This window comes from Rhinoderma darwinii, chromosome 3 (genome assembly GCF_050947455.1).
Source record: "Rhinoderma darwinii isolate aRhiDar2 chromosome 3, aRhiDar2.hap1, whole genome shotgun sequence".
NCBI lineage: Eukaryota > Metazoa > Chordata > Amphibia > Anura > Rhinodermatidae > Rhinoderma > Rhinoderma darwinii.
In genome coordinates this window covers 140,692,355-140,708,446 of record NC_134689.1, presented here as the reverse complement: position 1 = coordinate 140,708,446, position 16,092 = coordinate 140,692,355, and the positions used below count along the sequence as shown (strand labels likewise).

The following is a 16,092-nucleotide window of genomic DNA, read 5'->3' as shown; positions in this document are numbered from 1 at the left end:
ATGTAGCTGCTAGGACCCAACTCTGAATTATGGGTTACTTAATAGATATATTATTTATTTATTTTTACTAGTTATGCACTGATGGATTTGAGAGGAGTCACTTGTATATTGATATTTAAATATATTTTTATTGTGTTATTCTTACTTTTTTGATCTAATAAATTATCATGAATGTAATTCAAACATTTCTACTACTGTATGCTACTGAGATACAAACTGAATTATGTAAAAATAATAATGGAAGAGCGCTTTATATAGCTAGCGGAATATCTGCAAAGTCTGTTGTAATAGGAACAAGACATAACTTATAATAAGTGATCACCCTTCCAGGTACTATTCCTATGACTAAGTTGATCAGAGTTAAAAGTTAAACAGAAAAAAAAAAATGTACAAAACATTGCTGCTATTGACTATAGACAACATTGCCCAGACCAAGAGGTTCAGAAGACCCAAGTCATTGTACTATTTGTCATTTTCAGTGGGCATAATAAAATAAAGTTTCAGTGAGGAGAATATTGAGGTTGCTTGTTCAGGAATGAAGGGTAATTAATCATTGCTTTCACAATATATGTCCATTATCTCACTGATAAGTCATTCAATGGAGGTAGCTATTGTGTAACCACAGAGCATCTGGATATAAGAGCTGTGCATTCAACTGAAACTTACAAACATTTCTAAAAAAGTATTCGTAGTCTAGAATAATGCAAAAAGAGGTCGTTTGTAATTTTGCCAGTCAGAATGTAACACTACACTAAGCCTCATCAGATCTAGTAGACTTTTTGAAGAGCAGAATATAGATCTACAGTAATTTCCATATAGCTTAGCTTATATAGTGCAATGAGTGGACTGACCATATTAGCATTGACCAGAGGAGGATTATAGCCCCTCCGTTAACTGTAGGAAAATGTATTCGATAAATGCTGTTCAATGTGTCAATTTAGTTCAGTGTGGCAGATTTATGTATGTGTGTATGTATGGCAGTTTTCTGGCATATACACATGTAAAAATATGGAGTGTGGGCCAAACATTGCAAGCCACTATATTATGCGCCAATTTTTCAGACACATACGAATAAGTCTGAAAAAGTAGGTGGAGCTTAAGAGTCGCAACAAGCTTACTTCATTTAGCAAAGTTTTAACAGTTCTTTATTATTATTTTTATTTAAAAAAACAATGTATATATCAATAGTGCATGAGAATATTAAGGATTTCATGATATATTTTATCAGGGGAAGGTGGCATCCTCCTCATCTTCCAGCAGTCTCAAGTTCCCCTTTCTTGGTCTATAGGTTTTCTGTAAATGCTCAGAATGTTCCTCACTTAGTGAAAAAAAATAAAAAATGGAGGGGATAAAGGGGGTGCAAATTTAGCTTGTCTCTTTCTCACTTTGTGCTTCTGTGAAAATGCATGCCGTGAGAAGAGGCGAGAACTAGAAGTGTGGAAACATTTGAATAGCTCAGAGAGATGTGCACAGCACGAAAGGATGTGAGGACAGAAGAATTATATAGAAACTATACCAAAGTAATGGCAAACATCACAAAAGTTCTGGCTGCACTACATCTAATTTACATCTAAAGCTGTCTAAGAAGTGGTTGTGAATTACATTACATCACAAATAGGTACACTTAGTATCTTAAATGACCAAAAATTGTGTTGTAAACTGGTGAAGCTATTCCTTAACTACTATGTATATATACGTATAAATAAACTTGATATGTGATGTGATTGAATGTTATGTCACTTTAAAAAGGCCTTGTATGGCTGAAATGTCACCTATCCTATGTTACTGCACCATGAAGATGCAAATAACATTTTGAAACTGCAACGAGTCCGGTTCCTTGGCTTTTGTTTTAATTAGCCACTCAAGTTCCGCCACACCAAATTTGTCACACCATGTTTTTATGGAACTTGCTTTGTACACAGGGGCCCAGTGATGAAGGAACTGGAAAGGGCCTTCCCTAAACTGTTTCTATAATGTTGGAAGCATTCAATCATTTAAAATTTCTTTGTAGCATTAACATTATCCTTTACTGAAAATAAGGGTCTGAGCCAAAACCCTGAAAAACAGCCCCAGGCCATTGTTCCTTCTCTATCGAATTTTTCAGTAGGAACTATGTATTCTAGTAGGTAGCATTCTCCAGGCATCCGCCAAACTGAGACTCGTCCATCAGACTGCAAGATAAGGAAACGTGATTCATCACTCCAGAAAACACGTTTCCACTGCTCCAGAGACCAGTGGCGGCGTACTTTACACCACTCCATCCGCATGGTGTGGAGACAAACCCTTAATCTCAGGACAAACCTAAACAAGATGGAAATATGTACGGGGGCAATGTAGCACTTTGCGCACAGGCAACGGTATAGTTACATTTGAATGTGTTTAAGGTAGAATACAAACTTTAGCAGAGCTTTATATTAAGAGACTGAAATGAAATGACTTCACACAAACTAATTTTATTATTCAGTGGGGAGAGATTTTTTTTGTCATACAGAGTAACAGGTGGACCATGACACCACTCTGTGCAAATACTGACAGAGGAGGCAAACAGTAAAGTTCCCTGAAACTTCAGTGCAATAACACCTAAAGCACCTAATTTTGGGGAGTCACAAACAGACTTATTTGCATGCTAAAGAGGCTCTTCGCACAAGTTCTCCACAGGTGGGGACACAAATGCCTAACATAGTTACTGCTGGAGACGAGACAGCCTCCTGTCACACAGTTATAATAGAGAAGATCACAGCTCAGCCTCCCGACCTCTATCCTTTATAATCTATCTTATATAGAAGAATAGTGAGAGAAGGATAATCACACTATCCTCCCAGGAGGCAGAGAAAGTACCGGCTCTAACTGCCCATGTGATGCTGTGCTGAGGCATCATGGGATTGATAGCATAGCACAGAGGAAGAGAAAGCTGGGGAAATCTAAAAATCAAGATGTGTCTGTTCAGAACAGACAGTGTAGGCCAGACTACAGGGAAGTGAGTAAAATATATGTAAAATAAGTACAGAGCTGGATAGACAAACAGGTGGGGCGTGCAGTGGTGGAAATTTGTGTTTCTGCTGGAAGTCTTCTTAAAATTGAAGAATTGGGTGGTAATCTAAGGCAGACTAGTTGCTAGGGATGTGCTGGCTGAAAACTGGAAAGGCTGTGGTTGTGGGAAATTGTATCACTACAAACCAATTTATATTTCATGAATCAGCTGGATTAGTACCCTGCTGACCGCAGAGAAAGAGAAAAGCAGTTTGACATCCATACATTTCTCATATGCTCTCTAAAATACCTCTGTCTGCTTTGGACAATCCTTTGTGTTGTAGGGTCCCTCAATCAGGGGCGTAGCTAAGGGGGGGGGGGCAGGAGGGGCATGTTTCCCCCTAGTGCAACTCTGAGGTAGGGAAGGGGGTGGCGCCACAGAGCAGCCGTATCAAAATAGCTGATCACCGATGACAGGCGCCCTCGTATGCCGGATGGCTGCAACAGCAATCAGCGTTAGGAGGAGGCAGGAGGTCTTGCAGCGGTGTTCTGACTGGGGGCGGTGCCAGCCCAGGAGTGGAGCAGTCCAGTCACCTGACCTCACGTCAGTGACATGATATCAGGTGATTCAGGTCAGGTGACTGGACTGGTCACGTCAGGCAGAGAGGAGAGTGGTAGCGGTAGGCTAGCGCTCCTCGCTCTGGCGGTAGTGTGGCACTAACTACAAGGGGGAGGGCATTCCAGTGGCACTAATTACAAGGGGGAGGGGGGTTCAATACAATAAGCACAAGGGGAGGGGGTTCAGTGGCACTAAGTACAAGGGGGAGGGGAGTTGTGTGGCACAAAGTACAATGGGGGGTTGTGTGGCACTAAGTAAAATGGGGGGGGTTGTGTGGAACTAAGTACAAGGGGGAAGGGGTGTTGTTTGGCACTAAGTACAAAGGGGAGGGGGTTGTGTGGCACGTTGTACAAGGGGGAAGGGGGTTGTATGGCACTAAGTACAAAGGGGGGCAGTGTGGCACTAAGTACGAGAGGGGCAGTGTGGCACTAAGTATAAGAGGGGGCAGTGTGGCACTAAGCACAAGGGGGTGTGGCACTAAGTACAACATAGGGCTATGCGCAATATCTACAAGGGGCTGTGTGTGGCACTATCTATTATAGGGGCTGTGTGTGGAGCTATCTACAAGGGGTGTGTTTGGCACTATCTACAAGAGGGGGCTGTGTGTGGCGCTATCTACAAGGCGCTGCTGACAGGTGCCCTGCCGGACGGCTGCAACATGCGTTAGGAGGAGGCAAGAGGTCTTGCAGCGGCGTTCTGACTGGGGTCGGTGACGGCCCAGGAGTGGAGCAGTCCAGTCACCTGACCTGTCATCTAAACTCACGTCAGTGACATGAGGTCAGATGACTCAGGTCAGGTGACTGGACTGGTCCACTCCAGGGCCATCACTGACCCCAGTCAGTGCACCGCTGCAAGACCTCCTGCCTCCTCCTAACGGTGAGTCACGTCAGGCAGAGTGGAGAGTGGTAGCGGTAGGCTACCGCTCTCCGCTCTGGCGGCAGTGTGGCACTAGGTACAAGGGGAGGGCAGTTCAGTGGCACTAAGCACAAGGGGGAGGGGGGTTCAGTGGCACGAAGTACAAGGGGAATGGGGGTTTTGTGGTACTAAGTAAAAGGGGGAAGGGGGTTGTATGGCACTAAGCAAAAGGGGGTTTGTGTGGCACTAAGGACAAGGGTAAGAGGGGGTTGTGTGGCACTATCTACAATGAGGGGTTTTGTGGCACTTAGTACAAAGGGGGATTGTGTGGCACTAAGTACAAGGGATAGGGGGGTTGTGTGACACTAAGTACAAAGGGGGGCAGTGTGGCACTAAGTACAAGAGGGGGCAGTGTGGCACTAAGTACATGGGGGTGTGGCACTAAGTACAAGGGAGGGCTGTGCGCGATATCTACAAGGGGGGCTGTGTGTGGCGCTATCTACAAGAGGGGCTGTGTGTGTGTGGCACTATATACAAGAGGGGGCTGTGTGGCGCTATCTAAAGGGGGCTGTGTGTGGTGCTATCTACAAGGGATGTGTGGCACTATCTACAAGAGGGTCTGTGTGTGGAGCTATCTACAAGGGGTTTGTGTGGCACTATCTAAAAGAGGGGGCTGTGTGTGGCACTATCTACAGGGGGTTGTGTATGGCGCTATCTACAAGGGTTGTATGTGGCACTATCTACAGGGGGCTGTGTATGGCGCTATCTACAGGGGAGACTGTGTGTGGCGCTGTCTATAGGGGGCTGTGTGTGGAGCTATCTACAGGGGCCTGTGTGAGGTTATATATTAGAGAGGGGCTGTGTGTGGCATTATATACAAGAGGGCTGTGTGTGGCACTATCTACAAGGAGGCTGTGCGTGGCGCTATCTACAAGGGGGCTGTGTGTGCCGCTATCTACAGGGGGACTGCGTGTGGTGCTATCTACAAGGGTGCTGTGTATGGCGCTATCTACAAGGGGGCTGTGTGTGTGGCGCTATCTACAGGGGGCTGTGTGTGGTGCTATCTACAGGGGGCTGTGTGTGGTGCTATATACAAGGAGGCTCTGTGTGCCCTCTTTTATTTATTTTCTTTTAACTTATTGTTATGTTACTACCTTATAGAACCATATAGCTTTTAAAATGTAGAAATAGTTTTATGCTCGAGTTACATTAAAAAAATTGTGAAAAAAATTACACCTCATTGATTGTTAGCGAAAGCAGACATGTCGGGGGGGGGGGGAGGAGATGTCGGAAAGAAGTTGGGGGGGGGGCGCTAATCTGAATCTTTGCCCTGGGTGCTGGAGAACCTAGCTACGCCTCTGCCCTCAATGATAAACTGATTACAGAGTGTCTTGCTGCTGGAACCCGAGCAGTAATCTGTGATTGAGTCTGGCAGTAAGTTTTCAATATGCAGTGAGCTCCCTCTAGTGGCAGCTGAATGTAGCAGCTATGACAGTTTCACAGCAAGCAGGAGAAGCAGATTGATTCTGGGCCCTTTTCCACCGTGGGCCCCATGGCAGTTGCAATTCCTGCCTCTATAATAGCTACTCCACTGCCTCCAGATCAAGAGATGCTCTTTATTGGGACTCTCTGCTCAGGACCCCCTCTTTAAATCCATCAAGCACGAATATTTAATGTGTTGAAACAGTGTCCAAAAAGTACAACCATTTTAAATGTTAATACTGAGGTTGTGAGGAATTGGGTCCCTAGGCAAAGGAATTAAACCTAAACATGTTCGGATAGCCGTAGGATTCACCACAGAAATTGACCTTTACGCAGCGTATCCGACCTGTGTGAACATAGATTAAGGGACCTCTTACACGGCCCGACATGGGCCTTGCAAACAAACGCCGATCAACGAGACAGCTCGTTGATCGGCGCTCGTTTGCTCCTTTCACAAGGAGCTATGATCAGTAGTGTATGAGGTCAAGCAATCGTTGCTACTATCGCTCGTCCTCATACTTTTCTGCCATGTCTATTTACAGGGAGATGTGCTGCCAACAACGATAATATTTCTTGTAGCATAAACAATACAATCAGCCGATGAACGCTCGTTTGCTCGATAATTGGCTCGCGTAAAAGAGCCTTAAATCACAGTGTGTAACTGCTAATCCCTCATTGTGATCAGCAAAAGCATCACTGCTTTGTATAATACTGTGAATACAAGCTTCATCAGACAAATGGTCAACAACTGCTTAAAGTATTCCTTTCTAGTACATCCACATACTTTATTAATGCAAATTCACACATGCACACATTTATCCATGAAGGAAATATGATTCATTTATTAGTAGATTTTTATGAATGTGCAAAGAAATTACACATATGACTACTTTAAGGGTCCATCTGAATGACCAAACGGTGGTTGGTTTCATTGAATCAGAATTTTCATGCAGTTCCAGCTTTTGCCTCAGGCAGCAAAAAAGCTAGAATCGGTCATGAACACAAATATACTATATATACTAGGATCAATATCATAGGTACTAAAATAAAAAATTAGACTAAAATTAAAATCAGTAACCAAATGCATGCCAATTCCACTTAAGCAATTCTGGAACAAACACAAGGACTTGACTTTGTCCCCCGAACTTTGCTACTCATAGATACATGAATGCAAAACGGAGAAAATGCCGATAACACACGGATTTCATTTAGTCTACATCTAAGCTACATCACATTATAAATTAGAAATATATACTTTTTATCGTCAAAGTTCTTCTTGTCTTAGTCACTTTTATTAGGGCTATTATGAGAAATCTGGGACACATAAGCTTCTTCAGTGATTTATCCAAATGTTGACATTTTCTTTAATTCACTTATAAAAGAGCAGAAATGCGTGGGTATATTTTGTATGAAAATGTATCAAATAAGATCTTATAGTATATTGAATAAGGGATGAATATATTTCTTGGAGAAATGTGCACGCAAGAATATGCCATTTTTAAGTGATCTGTATCTTCAGGTCTGTTCTTCTTATTCCAGATACTGTATGCAAGCAATGTAGCAGTGATCCGCCTTTCACATGGTGCTGCAAGCTTAGGGTTAAGATATTATTCCAGGTAACAAAAGCCAATGAGAGTACACCAAGATGATGTTTGTGACATCATCTCACGGAGTAGCTAGAACAGCTGAGGTAGCTTTCAGCTTCAGCACCATTGCTATTATGATGGATGTTTACATCTCTTCATTGAGAGCCAATTATCTCGCTTTTGTGTGAGGCCCAAGGATCACTCATGCTGCCCGTCTGGATACAGCAGTCTTGGATCTAGCTGAACGAATAGCTTTTCTCTGTGCATGGTAAGAGAGGCTTTTCTTTTCCTCTTCTCTTAGATATTCTAGCTGATGTGTGTGTATCGTGCAGAAGAGAATGCTGCCACAACCCTGTGCTTTAGTATTGGAAGACTTAGCTACAGCCTTTTCTAGCTTTGTTCTATTGATATCTAATATGCATGTAACTATAATCATTTTTACGCTCAATTTATTCACCAATATTTTTAATTCAGCCGCGTTTTAGATGAGGGAAAATTGTGTTATTCTGTTATGTTATCTAATGACCATTGGTGAAGAAAAATATGACATTATGTGTGGTGTGATATAGTGTATTACATCAGCCTTGGATGAGATATACTCCCTGCAGTGGTGATCATTTGACATTTACAGGGTAATAAGTTATTCAAGTTCTCGTACAAGTTGCCGTAGCCTTGTTCACCTTTCGAGGAATTCAAAGTAGATGAACATAAGCAACAATGCAGAAACCACACAATAAAATGTGAGGGCAATAGCTGCATTTTTAAGGGATTCTGTCTTCAGATGCGCTTGTATTATACATATGAATGTGACTTAATAATGCAGAATGTACATTGTTTTGATGGTGCGTGGATCATCTGCAGGTTTGTTATAATAGGTTTCTATAGTGGCATTTCTAGCCGGTGCTTCTTTTTGAAAAAAAAAAAAAAAAGCAATTTTAAAAGCTTCTGAGTTGATGTGGATTTAAGAGATTAACAGTGACATTGACACTGACAAATCAGATACAATAAGAGATTTAATTGACTGAGCGAGTACACTCGATCCTGGATGAAGAATTCAATAATCACTGGAACTGGAACAGAGTCGGAGTATAATGAATGAAACATTAGAAAGGTGACTATATCATTAACAAGACTGTGGATACATAATTATTCTTTACTTTGTAGGATTTCTGTATTTGGAAAGCAATGATAATAGTAAGAATGGCATGGCTTGGTAAACAAAGTATTAACCTGTTAGCTCTATGTGGCACAATGCAACAATTACATTGATGATGTATAGAAGAAGGCAGCTCTGCTGACATCCGACCTCTGTAAATATTAGATTGTTCTTATTTTCTGCAGCTATTCAATATCCCGGAATAATAACTCTTATTTATGCGGATGCCAATTGTAACTTGACAGTCTTATTATGTGTCAGGTGTACTGATGGCATTTTAACAATGCTTATTCTAGGAAGTGCTTTGCAGAATTGAGACTTGCTTTAACTACCCAGTGTGAACTGATTGCTTTACTTCCAAGGCAATTCAATTATATTTTCCCAATAAATAGAAACAAGACAGATGGTGTACTTTATATATTAAAACCATGTTATTCGTTTTCCTTTACTGGGACCTTTAGAATACACATTTCAGAATAACATCAGTGTGGACAATGAAATGAAATGCTTTATACTACAATATTATGTGACATTTATATTTATTTTTATTTATTTGCTTCTGTTTTGGTGTAATTTAACTGAAGAAATTAATTGGTCTTAAGTTTACGGATTTCAAAATGTTGTAGCATCACTTACATAAGAGAGTAAAGCTGGAATGGATCTCACACAAGAGGAAACCCAACTTAATTACATGCATCAAAACTAATGTCGTATAGAATAATATTATGCATCAACATTTTCACTGGTAATTACAGTTTATCCTGATGGTACGCTTCCCATTGTTGTACATGCTGTAATACTGTACATCTTGTTACCTGTATGTTTACCAATAGAACATCATTTGAAAGGTCATGCCCTAAGGCTATGTTTTCAATGTACAACTTTTGAGTGACTCCATTAACAATATCTTTAACCTCCAAAATTGGCAGGGTCCGTTGAAACTTGTTGAAAATTTTTCCTACAATGGAAACAGTAATTCAGCCAAACCATCATGCTTACTAAAAGAAACAAATGGTCACAATAAGGGAAATAGTCTGGGGGTAATTCATTCCTGAAAAAGAACAACTGTGGTCAGTACAGATGTAGCCAAGTTTATCTTGACTGATAACTTGTTGCAGCGTGATATCACACAACAAAAGCCATTGAAAAACCATCAAAAAAGTAAAGTTAAAGTTTCTCGACACTGTGTATTTAATATGTTAAAAGTCAAGATGAAGACGGCTACATCTGTATGTTCAGGATAGAGTCTGAAAGACAAGACTAAATTAAGTGGTATTAAAGATGTGTCTATATAGCAACAGGCAAATAATTGCTAGCCAATTCAGTGGGTTCAGTGGTTGAATATTTTGGTTGATCTTTAAGAACTGGAAATTGGGATTGGGTAAACTCTCTTTTATAGAATACATTTGCATTTATGGGAGCAAAGTGTCTGGGCGTGATACAGAAGACATGTAACAAAGTCTACTCCGCAAACATCAAGATCTCTGCCTAGAGGAAGAATTGGGATATGTAAAATATTAGAAGCACCCATCTCAATTCTGTCCTTTGAGGCAACATTTTATAATAGTTTTGATTCCTTTTGATGCCAAAACCTTGTTGTAAGTGTTCAACTGTGAGTGTCCTTACAATACATATTTCCATCTAGAAAATGTAAAATGAATTATCATTGTATTTCATTGAAAATATATGTTTTTTGTTTTCCAGTAATAATCACAAAAGTAGTTTTGGTGCCTGTTGCACATATTCAGTGGGCACCACCACTTTAAAATACATTAGCGTTAGGAAGGCTCTGTAGAAGCAGCATTGGCACTGCCCAGTGCCTTCACGAGTGTACTCTCATATAGCACAGATAGCTGAAACCTCTGCATTAAGGTACAAAGCTTTACCATTAGAAGTCTTAAATTCTGTAAATGACAAAGTTTCCTAGTAAAACCACAGTTCTTGCCAGGTGTGCAATACTGCTTTGAACACGGATAATACCTAATTACCAAAACAACTCAATAGTTGTAAAAAAAATATACATTGTGATTTGGTCCCCAATTGCAGATCTTAAAGAAAAAGGGCTGCATGCATAGGATGTGTTTATAAGCTTATATATATCTGCATGGTAGTCCATATGGACACATTGAATTATAATCAATACACAGTATGTACCACTGTTAAATAAGTCAATAATGCTACAGATGTGTCCACCCTTACATTTAGCTTGAATTTGCTTAAGGACTCCAATGTCTCATGAAACAAATTCAATACAATATCGTGACATGCAAGCAGAACCCTTGATAGGCAGCAATTCACATCCCGACCACTGGGTGGAAACATAGACACATATAGCATAGACATCTCATGACAAACAATATAACTCATATAATACAATGCATGGCCGGTCATAAATACAGAAGATTTATTTGATGTTTTAGTATAACACGTGCTTTATGTATTCAGTAATATAGTATAGCAGAAAAATCAGCATAGCCTTTGTTTAAGAACAAGTGTACATAATAGTATTCTATAGAAAACATCCAATAAGCATTTAGTCCATACATACAGTGTAATAACTAATATTACAAATGTTAGTTTGGGCATCCATCTACACATCCTTCCTCTGTTAGGAAAAAGTAGGAAAAACAGACTGTGCGTAAAAAACCCTATATGTATGTATCTCTAGGAACTGGAAGAATGTGTGCTGAGCCAACCACAGTTCCTCCATAAGGGTATGTGCACACAACCTCTTTTCAGACGTAATGGAGGCGTTCTACGCCTCGAATTACGCCTGAAGAGACGGCTCCAATACGTCGGCAAACATCGTAATGGGTCTTACGATGTACTGTGCCGACGAGCTGTCATTTTACGCGTCGCTGTCAAAATACGGCGCGTAAAATGACGGCTCGTCAAAAGAAGTGCAGGACACTTCTTGGGACATTTTTGGAGCCGTTTTGTCATAGTCTCCAATGAAAACAGCTCCAAAAACGGCCGTAAAAAACGCAGCGAAAACGCAGCGAAAAACAGCGAAATACGCGAGTTGCTCAAAAAACGTCTGAAAATCAGGGGCTGTTTTCCCTTGAAAACAGCTCCGTATTTTGAGACGTTTTTGACTCTGCGTGTGAACATACCCTATCAGTACCAACCACTGTGCCCACATAACAGTGCAAGCTAAAATGCACCCATTAGTGTCAGAAACATGGCAACATGTAACTCTTCATACCCCTATACCACTCTCTCCTCTTGTTGAATAAAAAATATCTCACTCAATCCTATGTCAGTAGATATGTGATGCCAGCCACTTGCATATCCAAATATAAAGGGAATAAATGACAAGTTTTGGTCTTATGGAATGGAGTTTACAGTCCCCTATGAAAAAATTCATAGTCCTTATTTATAGTCCATGCAGATTGTGCACTTCTTGAAATCAAGGTCATAAAAGGTCGAAATCAAGCTCATTATTGAAAAGTCTGTAATTTAACAATACTATTGTGCTACCATCTATGATCCACAAGCTAGTGAAATGATCTCAATTTATACTAATTTTAGTTGCCTGTCACACAGAACAAATCCTTAATACGGAAACACAATGTAGCATCCCTAGGGCCATACTCAAGAATGGATTAAAAGGTCTTGTAACACCTACACTACTATGTTTCTTTTTAATCCCTTGCACTATAAAATGGTTTTGTTGGTATAGATTCCGACATCTGAGCACTAGATTTTATGTATCTTCCTCATTATTTGTGTCGTTGATGTATCTTCCTCATTATTTGTGTTTTAACAAGCGACAATGATTGCGGTATTAGATTGTTATTTGTTCACCTTGTTCTATTAAAATTACGTGATGTCAATAGTTTCCAGAGATAAGAAAACATCCATATGACTATATTCAAAGTCAGTAAACATATCTTTAAAGAAAACCTATTGGTTCTGAGAAAAACCCAAAATGTGACATAAAATGAAATGATAAGAACTATTTCCTATATTTATCATTAGCAGAAAAACAGATTTCCCTCAGTCTTACAGGACACTCATTTTTGGAGAGTAAAATCAAAGGAGGGAATTTTTTCACTGGCTATACGCTGGCAGCGCTTCTGCCACTTTAAAAAGAAAACTGGCATAAATTACAGCAAATTTTTTTTACCAGCTGATAGCTGGCGTTGGACTTTCCTTTCTGGAGCACAGTCAGCGCATTTTACTCCAGCGCTCCTTTTATTAAAACTGGCGTATAAAGCGCCAGTCTTAAGAAATTCCTGCCAAAATTTCTCTAGGAGGTAGAAGCGGTGAGGAGCAGGAGCAGATTCGATACAACATCTGAATGGCAAAGTGGAGTCTTGTACTCAGATCTGGTCAGGGTTAGGCGTCAGTGAATCCATTTGCCTGTTTTGAGAATTTGCTTGTCAATAGTATACAGTACCTTTTTTTGAGGTATGGAATAGTGTAATAAATTACACTATTCTGTTTAAAGGGATCTCGCAAAAAAATATACTGTGTCATATATTTTTTTAACATTGGAGCTTATGGGTGAAATATGTCACTGTCAATCGTGTATGCCATGAGTTTTTCAAAAGCTCTTCATGAAGTATACGTTAAACAGATGACATAATAGGCATCAGTGACAGGCATCTGTCACCAATAGGCTTACAGTGGCATCTCCATATGTGCGGGTGTCGGCTGTATTTTACAGGACTAACAGCCTGGAGCAGCGATCACGCTGTTCCTGGCTTTTCAACCTCTCAAATGCTGCGGTCAATCGCGACCGCAGCATCTGAGGCATTGAAAAGAGGGCGCGGCCCCCTCCGAAAGCTCATTGCCCCACCACCCGCAGTGAGATCGGGGGGTGACGATGGTTTTATGGCAGCCCAGGGGCCTCATCAATGACCCCAGTGCTGCCTTCACTCTGCCTCTGAAGCCTGTAAAAATGACGATATACTGCAATATGTAAGTATTGCAGTATATCGTACCAGTGATCTAACATTCGCTGGTTCAAGTCCCCTACGGGGGCTAATAAAGTGTGTAAAAAAAAATTGAAAAAAAGTTTTTAGTAGTGAAAAGAAATCCAAATATTAAAAGTAAAAAAAACAAAACATAAAATAATGTAAAAAATAAACAAAGTAAACAAAATTGGTATTGCTGCGTCCGTAAAAGCCTGAACTATTAAAATATAGCGTTATTTAATGAGCATGATGAACACCGTATAAAATAAAACATTTAAACCGCCAAAATTGCTGTTTTTTGGTCAACTTAATGCAAAAAAAAATTTAATACAAAGTGATCAAAATGTCATATGTACCAACAAATGGTACCAATAAAAACTACAGCTCGTCCCACAAAAATAAGCCTTGACACTGCTCAGAATGTGACGACACAACATTTTTTTTTTTAAACAAAATGTTTTTTATCAATAAAAGTAGTAAAATATAAAAAAAAACTATATAAATTTGGTATTACCGTAATCATATTGAGCCACAGACTAAAGTTAAGTTGTCATTTTTACAGCACGGTGAAAGCCATAAAAACAAAACCCAAAATGCAATTGAGGGATCGCAGTTTTTTACAACTTTGGCCCGCAAATATTTGTTTTTTAGTTTCTCAGTACATTATATGGAACTATACATGGTACCAAAAGAAACTACAACGTCTCCTGCAAATAATAAGCCACCACTCCACTCTATTGATGGAAAAATGAAAAAGTTATGGCTCTTAGAATTCGGGGAGTGAAAAGCGAAAAATAAAAAAATGGGTCCGTTCCGAAGGGGTTAACGTATATGTCATAAAAGACTCTTGAAATATATGTTAAACGGCATCTGTCACAGACTACATTTAACGTTTACATCAAGAGTTTTTCCAGGCTAAATATAGGTAAAAAAAAACATGATGTGAACAGGGCCTTACCTTGCTATCAATATAACTACATCCAGCATGAAGTAAAGGAGATATTACACGGGTCAATGATGGGGCAAATGAACATTCATATGACCACTCATTCCCGATCATTGCCCTGTGTAATCAGGGCAACGATCAGCCGATGAACAAGCAAACGCTCGTTCATCGTCTGATCTGCTCTTTTATGCAGAATTAAAAATCATCGTTGTCGGCAGCACATCTCGCTGTGTAATCAGGGAAATGCGCTGCCGACGTGATGAAAATGTATGGGGACGAGCGCTCGTCCCTATTGATATTCAATCATTGCTTGGTTTTATATTTTGGTTCCTATTATTTTATGAGGACTTCTAGGAAATAATAGGTTCTCTTTAAGACATATTGGGTATAGATTTATCTAAATTAGAGCAAAAAAAAGTGGAGTAGTTGCAATTATTAGTTGCAATTATTCAGATTCCAGCTTTAATGTTTCAGGCAATCTGATTCCTCTTTTCCTATGCACCAATTTTGGTTTTATTTGGGGTTTGTACAGGTACAGATATATGTTTTATAGATGAATGTCTGATCCGTATTTATATAACTGTAGCATGTCACTCATTACACTGTATTAAAGCAAGCCTAGTACAGTATGTGCTCACACTTTGTAATAAAGCTTGTGTAGTGATAAAGTCCTTGAGATCTGCTCTAGGGAATTAGAGCTACAGGCATACAAACAAGAAGAGAGAATAGAGGTTTTAATATAAATCCCTTGTACATAGGGCTCAATGTAAGGACTACATGCAAACAAATGCTAGAGCATATGTAGTTATGGTCCCTGAATATTCTTCTTCAAAGCAAAATTTCTAATATACTACAATATGCAAAATACAACCTCTATTTGTCTAAGCAGGCCATGTAATAACCCATGAACTTGCTTACAGTTTTTAAATCAGCTTACATTAAATAAATCCCATTCCATATTGTGCATATATGCAGTAAAAATGCATAGCAAGCAGTACCTTAGTGCACTAAAAGCTTTTACAGCAGCCTTTTGATTTACAATGTAAAGTGATGCCAACTATATTGTAATGGGATATAGAGCACTAGGTGTAGTGTTCCCAAGAGCTGGAGCAAGAAATGTTGAACAACCAATTATGTATTAAATATATATGAAAAATTTAAATTTCAATAACTGATTTAAAATGCAATCAACTCCTTCTTTATCCTTGTGTATTTATCTCTGACAATATTTACCTTGATTTCTAACACTCATTGCTTTCTGCGACTAACTTCAAGGGGTTGTTAGAGACCAGCAAAAATCTGGCCAACGCAAGGGGGGGGGGGGGATGCCATAATACAAATAAAGACCCTTAAACCCCTTAATAAATCCTCAGGCTTTCCAGCACAGTCGCTATGGGGCTATCTGTCGCTGTTTGTGTACAGTGCTGCAGTGATGACGTGCCCATATACCCATGTGATTGCTGCAATCAGTAATTGGCTACAGCGGTCACGTGGGTATTATGGGCACGCGATCAGCTCAACTTCTATGGCATTACCCCCCGCTTGGCTACATTTAT

At 39.9% G+C, this 16,092-nt stretch overlaps 1 protein-coding gene across 3 annotated transcripts in view; it reads left to right on the top strand.

Moving 5' to 3' along the window:
• Window positions 1-7,470: 7,470 nt before the first annotated feature.
• Window positions 7,471-16,092, top strand: part of MGAT4C (MGAT4 family member C) — a 184,026-nt gene continuing 175,404 nt past the window's right edge. For all 3 annotated transcript variants that reach the window (XM_075860090.1, XM_075860093.1, XM_075860091.1), the window contains exon 1: window positions 7,471-7,780. The gene's annotated coding sequence lies outside the window, so the exon portion shown is untranslated. The remainder of the gene's footprint in view (window positions 7,781-16,092) is intronic.